Below are 7,147 nucleotides of genomic sequence, written 5' to 3'. Positions count from 1 at the left end.
TTTTTGAGTCTTGGTCTGTCACCTAGGCTGGAGTGCAGTGGCATGATCTCACTCACTGCAACCTACGCCTCCTGGGTTCAAGCAATTCTCGTGCCTCAGCCTCCCGAGTAGCTGGGACTACAGGAACGTACCACCATGCCCAGCTAATTTTTGTATTTTTAGTAGAGATGGGGTTTTGTCATGTTGGCAAGGCTGGTCTCCAACTCCTGGGCTCAAGTGATCCACCTACCTCAGTCTCCCAAAGAGCTGGGATTACAGGGATGGGCCACCGTGCCCGGCCTGCAATTGAATTTAAAGGCGACTAAGGATACAGGGTAGAAGATATAACTAAAAAGATAAGAATTTGGGGTAATGTAGATAAAAAAGAACAAAAGCCTATGAAAAAGGTTGAGTTGTCTAAAGAAGGAACGAGACAAACTGAAGAAGCAGGCTGGTAAACTATGACCAACTAGATCAACATGGCTGGCAGCTTTTATTTCATGAAAAAAACAGACAAATGGGAGATACTACAGCTTTGTAAACTATGAAATCAAAGCAGCTACTTTAAACAATGATTTACTATTGGTTGTAAGTCAGACTGAAAGACAGTAAAACCAGCAAGGCAGACACTGATATAAACCAGAATCTTATCTGGATCTGTCCTAATGCTTACTGCATTAAAAAAAAAAAAAAAGAATACATGAGATATTGTAAAGAAGGTAATAATAGCTTGGCAACAGATTAGGGTTAAAAAAAAGAAGAAAAGTAAGAAGCAAATGAAGCAAGCAGGATAGAGTTGCTGCCAATTATGGGGAAACTATATGAAAGGAAAGGAGATGAGAGACAGACAATTCCTCATTTTAAAGTTTTGTTTTCTATCAAACACAAAAATTCTCAAAACAAAGTTTTTATTTTGCTTTAATTAAGAACAAAGTGGTATTCCTCAAATACAAAGATGGCATTATTTTGTTAATCAGTTTTCTACTGGTAGCAGTAGGCTGATCTGGGTCCCCCATTCACATTTTCTTATTTAGATTGTATGGTGAATAAAAACTCTTGAAAAGATTACCTGATTATAGATTCAGCTCTTAAGTATGAACTCTATAAAGTTAGGCAGGTCCTTAAAATTTTGGACCTATGTCCTTGGTGCTCTGTTATCTATCAGCCATGAACGCTAGTCATATATACCAAAAGGAAGGAATACTACAAAAACGAAAAGATAGAAACTTCCCACCAAAAATGCAGGTTATTACAATTGAAAGATAAGATTTACTAATGAGGAATAAAAAGTTACATAACCTAACCAAAAATCTACATACCTTTGTTGCTCCTTCCACGACTGCACTATGGCAGAAGAATTAAAGACCAGGGTTGGAAGACAGACAAATGAGAGGAATGTAGAGGACACGTAACAGCAATTTATCATGCACACAGCCAATCAGGAAGCAGCGCACCCATGTAGCCAAACAAGGGGTGTAGTATGTACACAAAGAGGGCATCACACAAAAAAAGACTGGTTAAGACCAGTCTGTAGCCCATATCTAACGTTTACAAACTACAAAATTCACACACTGCTTGGTTCCAAAGATGGCAGAATTTTACTCTTTCAGATATGAAAAGATCGAAGAGTATAGAGAACTTCAAAATTTGCATGCAAAATTCATCAATATGCCTATTTTACAGAAAGACTTGATATATGTCTTAACTCTCCAACTACTCATCAGCATCTCAGATTCTATTTGTCCAATGCACACTATTAGATGGTGCCACAATTTACATCTTTTAAAATAGAAAACATATTTGATAGTGCTTGAAATAAACAGCTGTATAAACAAAGTCTTTTGGATAGCAGACCCATCCATACCAGTCCCATCAATCCAGATTTCTAAGTAAATCTACTTTTATGGGGTTTACACGGCAACAGTGACAAGATGAGGGAGAAGTTGATAAGCTATAGGAGCAGGAAACAAGAAGCATCCAGAAAGTAGCAGCAAGTTGACTAACAGGAAAAGTAAAATAGAGAGTAGATACCAACAAAAATTAACTTCAAGATGATCTAGTATGATATACATTTTTTAAATGAGCTAAAAATAATTTATTGTATTCAGTTACCACATAGCCAAAATAATCCTTTTGGTATCAAAGGCCTTCCTGGTTTCATACACAAAAAGCCAGGATTAGACTAAGTGATACCCTGGGATTCTAAAACTACAATTCCACGGCTCTAGAATAGTCTAGAATACAGACCATTCAAGCCCTTACTATCTTTTCTTTAACATGTTCCACGATCTTTTCATTGTTCATCAGGATTCCTACCAGAAAGAATCTATTGGCAGAAACGTTAAGAGTTCAGAGCTGCTAATAACCTGTGTAAACCAATCATAATACTAGCAAACACCTAGGGAATGCTTTCTATATGAAAGACACATATCAACATATACTAACAAAATTAGCAAACAACCTGATTATCTCCAATTTACAGATTAAGAAACTAAACTATAGAGAGGTTAAGCTACTTGTCCACACTGCTAAGTGGTAACAATAGGATTCAACACAAGTAGTCTAGCTCTAGGACCTTTATGTTTATTTGCTGTTTTATACTACCAAAATAAAAGATTTGAGGAAAAATAAATTACGCTATAGGTTTGGTTATTATCAACAGGCTTTAATTAAGTGGTATCGCAGTAATCAAGAGTTGGCTGGAGCAACTACTGTATAGAACTGAACTATCCAAAGTGATAGCCATTTGCTACATGGGGCTATTAAGCCACCTAAAATGTGTCTAGTCCAAATTGGGATGTGCTATCAACGTAAAATATCTGATTTTGAAGACTTAATATTTTGAAAAACATAAACTAACTCAATCATTTCTATATGGATTAGTATTAAAATTATATTTAACACATTGGGTTAAATAAAATACTCTTTTTAAATCTGGTTATTAGAAGATTTAAAATTACATATTTTACTTCCATTATATTTCTACTGGACAACACTGCTATGTAGGAAAGATACTGGAATTTACAGAACGATTCTAAACCAATCTTTGCCATTCTGTTTTGCTGCTGTTACCTCAGACAAAATGGTTACACTGATTATCAGCTTCTGTATCATAAAAATCAGGTTTAAAAACAGTCCTAAAACCTGCTGCTTAGATTTTGGCATCTAAGTCTATTTCCCACTGAAAAGAATGGAGGTAAATTCAGAAAAGGAGCTCATGCCACAGCTTGGACAGGTAAAATACAAAATTAACCTGGAATATCTTGTTTTGGCAGAAATACACTGGAACCAGCTTGATGAGACACCCACTGGCCAAACCTGGGACAATTTGTGAACCAAAATAATGACAGCAATGGATTTAACCACTGAATAAAATTAAGAATCCATGAGTTCATACAGATAGAAAGAACTGAATAAATAATGGAGATGGGAAAGATTACCTTATGTCAGAATGTCAACTAATAATTATAGAAGGAATGACGTCAGATAATCATCGATTGATGCTCAAATTTGTGGGTGAAGTTTTGATTATACTATGTAAATATACTGTTCCCCAAAATTATTTTTCCACAAATTGCATATTAGTTACAATGAGATAAATAATAACTTTCAGGGATACATATGAGGAATACCAGCTTAACAAAATTTTCAAAGCTGACATCACCAACACTGGTATACACCAACATCATGAATCTCAAGATATGATGTACTAAGAAGGGCAGAACATCTCTTAAGTGGTATTCCTGCCAAAATACATAACCAATCTAATCATGAGAAAGCAACAGACAAATTCAAATTGAGGGATGTTCTACAAAATAGCTGCCCTGTACTTTTAAAATGTCAAGGTCAAGAAAGAGTAAGGTTGACGAAGTGTTCCCGATTAAAAGAGACTAAGGAGACATAATTACCAAATGTAATGCATGATCCTGAAGCGGATCCCAGAATAAGGGGGAAAAAGCTAACAGAAAAAATAAACAGATATAATTTGAATATGGACTATAAATTAGGTAACAGTATATCAGTAAATCTTCTGGTTTTAACAACCTCACTATAATTAGGTAAGACAATATCCTTGTTTTTTAAAAATACACACTGAAGAATTTAGGGGTAAAGAGGTTGATGTCTCTGAATTACTCTCAAATTGTTCTGAAAAAATATAGAGAGATCAGTATAAAGCAAGAATGATAAACACAGCAAAATGTAAAACAACAAATGTGGGTACACAGGAGTTCTATTCTTCCAACTTTTTAGATTGAAATTACACCAAAATACCAAATTTTAAAATATTGGCCAGTCTCCCAGATCAGATATCCTAATGGACTATACAAGTCCTGATGATGTTTAAAAATGCACAGGTGTACTTCTTTTATCCTAGACCTGTTTTAAATTGCATGACTTATCAAATGCTAATTATTTTATACATTTCATAAGATCCAGGACTGTATTTGTTATTTCTCAATATCATAGTTAGTACTAGGATACTATTTACCATATCCAATAAGCACTCAAACATTTGTTACATGAGCTACTGAAAACTATAACCCAGTATGGTATAGGCTAATTATAGAAAAACAGTCAAATTATAAAAAGTACCAAAATGTAAATAGATATTAATTGGGACAAAAGGTTGTAGGACAACTCTTCAATGAAAAGAAAACTATCTGGAATGAATCAGAACAGTAGTTAAAAATCTAACATAAAGAGATGAATGCCACAATTAGAGGAAGGCAAACATCTCATTCCATATTAAGAGTTAAACGTTTACCTTTGTGGTTAACTACAAGCAGTCATGACAACTAAAACAACTTTCTTCCCTATAAAATTAGAATATTATATGAGTTATAAAATGAATCAGAGTTAGACTAAGAACTGAGATTCAAAATCTCATTAGGGGCTCAATACTAATTTGCTGTACAACCCTGAGAAGCTGCCTACAATTCCGTATCTCACTTAAAATTAAGATGTTTGGATCATTTCCTTCCCCAAAAGGCAAGAAGGATATTATTTTGGAAAAATGGTTGTAAGCAATGAGAGCACTGAATATTACATATATATATACACACACACTGAATATACACATATGTGTACGCATATATATTCACGCATGTATACACATGCAAAGGGAAAAGAATATGGCTTTTTCGTAAATATGTTTACAAAGTAATGAATGTAAGGCACATTAACAGCAAAAGGTAATTATCTAAACTCCATTTAATCCCAATTCGCACTATAAATAAGTGCTTAACACCTAAGATGCTAAAAAAGCCCAATCAACAAGTGTAAACTCTGTTTAAATGGATGTTATTGTTTATTTTTAAATAACAATGGGGTTGGAGATCAGACTGGCCAACATGTTGAAACCCTACTAAAAATACTAAAATTAGCTGGACGTGGTGGCAGGCGCCTGTAACCCCAACTATTCAGGAGGCTGAGGCAGGAGAATCCAGGAGGCGGAGGTTGCAGTGAGCTGAGATCGCATCACTACACTCCAGCCCGGGCGACAGAGTGAGACTCTGTCTCAATAAATAAACAAATAACAAAACCAAAATATGAGACAGGTTTTAATAGGGCTTAATTAGGATGGGGACTGTGGGAAAAAATTCTCAAATATAGTTAGAAGCCAGGGACAAAATTTCTTTTCACATACGATACAATGTAATCGCATATTGCATTAAAAGTGTAATACAGTATTAACTTTCAATGTCTTCCAATTTTACTTGAATATACAAGTAGATAAGGCAAAAAGATATTCTAGTTCCCTTTTCCATCAAATCCAATTAATTGTGTTTCATTTAAAGTTTGACTATTTTTCAAAAGTCTATATATTTTTACGATGCAAAGCTATACTTAATGTATCTAAATAAGCAAGATCAGGAAAAAAAAACCCCAAAATATTCCAAAACATAAAAAGACATCCTCAAATCACTTTATGCCTTGGCAAAACTTAACAGTAATATCATAAGCTAGTGTTGCAAAGCTGTCATCCTACCTAATTCTACCTAAATGAGCTCAGTAATTCTAAATTGGTGTCCAGAAGAGATCTTTACATAAGCAATTATCAAAAACAGTCCATTTTGTATTCAAGAAGCACAAACAACAATATTTATTTTAAACAATTTATATAAAGAATACCTAGAGATTTTTTACACTTCATAAACTAAAATTACTTATGAATACTAAAGCTATTTCTCATCGTCTTTCCTTAGAGAAGACCAAAATACATTTTTCGTAAGGGTAAAACAAAAGCAGTAAATTATTTAAACATCACTTAAATGCCCCCTAAAGTAACCTTCCTTTCTCGTACATTTTCTTATATTCAACGCATTCTGCGGTACACATTGCTGAATTGAAATTGTATTAAGTTTAACTTAATACGATCTCCTTCCCACTAGTGAAAAAAAGATCTTAAGGCGTTAACCAAACACATGGGAGGCGGGGTCGGGGGTGCAAGGTGGTGCCAGAGCAGATGGAAACCAGGTAAGAGAATTGTTTTCTTAAGACACTAGGGTTACTCCCCAACTCCAAATGCCAAGATTCACTCGCCAGTAGAGCAACCTGCTGCCACTATCCACTGCTTCCACAATACAACCTTCCTTTCTACCTCTTCCCCTACACTCCCACCCACAACCCCTTTCCAAAACAAACACCCACAACGCGCCCCATTCCATAAGCCGTGTTAGCCCCTCTAAGCCCACTAAACCAACCTACTGGATAACAGCTCTATGCATTCGTCTCATTTAGGAGAAAAAAAAGCGACTGCAGCAAGGTCGGGAGTCCCACCATTCCTGTCACCCTAAACAATCCACAGGGTGACAGCCCCAAGCCCAGAAGTTTGAAGCAAAACGATTCAGATCCAACCAAAAAGAGGGAATTGCAGTTGAATGGGGATGGGAGGTGGGGAGGGCGATGCGTGTGCGTGTGTGTGTGTGTAAGGAAGAGTCCATCACATGACATTGAAAGAGGACCAGAGTCGTCGGGGCGTCCGCAAGCAGAAAAGGGGGGGAGGGTGTCGTTGCCGTGGCAACACCCCCCATCCGTCCAGACTTCCAAAGAGGGAGGAAGAACTTCAAATCCCAACCGTCAGCGCTCAAGCGGCTCCTTCTTAAAGGGGTACACACAGCGCCGCCGCCGAGCGCGAGAGGGCAGAGTTGGGCGCCCCCCGCCCCTC

General features: G+C 36.4%; 1 protein-coding gene across 2 annotated transcripts in view; it reads right to left on the bottom strand.

Annotated features, from left to right (window-relative positions):
* Positions 1 to 7,147, bottom strand: part of LCORL (ligand dependent nuclear receptor corepressor-like) — a 177,897-nt gene that overhangs the window by 169,901 nt on the left and 849 nt on the right. The gene's annotated exons all lie outside the window — the stretch shown is intronic.

The sequence above is a fragment of the Colobus angolensis genome, unplaced genomic scaffold (genome assembly GCF_000951035.1).
Source record: "Colobus angolensis palliatus isolate OR3802 unplaced genomic scaffold, Cang.pa_1.0 Scaffold284, whole genome shotgun sequence".
Classification (NCBI taxonomy): domain Eukaryota; kingdom Metazoa; phylum Chordata; class Mammalia; order Primates; family Cercopithecidae; genus Colobus; species Colobus angolensis.
This window is presented reverse-complemented; position numbering and strand designations above follow the sequence as displayed.